Raw genomic sequence first — 1,108 nt, 5'->3', positions numbered from 1 at the left:
TACATATATATAAGGCACCAAGCCAAATATGAGAGCTGGCAGTTTGTTAGATATATAGAAAGCTATTATTATTCGTTAATCGAAACAGACTGATACGCCAATGCCAAATTAGCTGATAGTTCAATAACTTATATTCAGTGTATTTATGTTGATATAGTAAACTTAGACAATACAAAACAATTCCTACATATTATTTTCTCTGTTACGTAAAACAAAATTTATATGTATTATCTAAAACAGGTTTAGAATCGAATATTTGAACACTGATTTTAATATCGAGGTTCCAATTATGAAACTCATAGAAAGTTGATATACTAGCTGGTAGCATTATCACTTTTAAATTTTAATAAATATTAAGGGATATTATCTCGCTTTTCGTCATATCTGTTATTGTTTAGCAGCAGAATAGAACTGATATGGTAGACAACATATGTTAAAAAATGTCCCAGACTTCATTATTCCATCACTTAGCATACCAAGGATAACATTATACAAGGTATAATTCTGTTTTAAAAAATGTGGTCATGCATTGTCATGTAAATGATGATCCTTTTCAAATTGTTATTTGGTCTCATCCTCCTAATTTTGCTAAGCTTTTTGAGTATTTCATTTTACTGCTCACTATTTGTAGATGCTTTTATCATCTCCCAAGCAGTCAGCATGACTATATATCCCTATTTCTGATTTTTGAACTCCTTAGGCACTCACACCTTTAGAGATCTTTTTATGGAGATACTTAAAAGATTACGTTTATGGTATGAAACCGGTAACAGTCAACAAATTGAGGGCGTCCAACGAACGAGAATGCACACAAATATCTAACGAAATGTTTCTTTATCTTTACGATTCCCTTGTTTCGCATCATCATCAGTACCTAGACCAGAAGGGTTCGAAGAATGTTAAAACTCTTTAACTTGTTTCAGCTTTAAAGCTGCGGTGATACTGCGACACCAGTGCTGTTCAGAAAGTTGTTCACAAAAAATTAAATTCTGTCTGTAGATTCTATTAAATTTTGAAAATGAAATGCAATTTTACATATTGACTTTATATGTATTGAATGCATGTATACACTTTTTGGGACACCCTGTATATATATATATATATATAT

This window comes from Octopus bimaculoides, chromosome 12 (genome assembly GCF_001194135.2).
Source record: "Octopus bimaculoides isolate UCB-OBI-ISO-001 chromosome 12, ASM119413v2, whole genome shotgun sequence".
Lineage (NCBI taxonomy): Eukaryota > Metazoa > Mollusca > Cephalopoda > Octopoda > Octopodidae > Octopus > Octopus bimaculoides.
The sequence above is the reverse complement of the archived record's forward strand: the minus strand, read 5'-3'. Positions refer to the sequence as shown.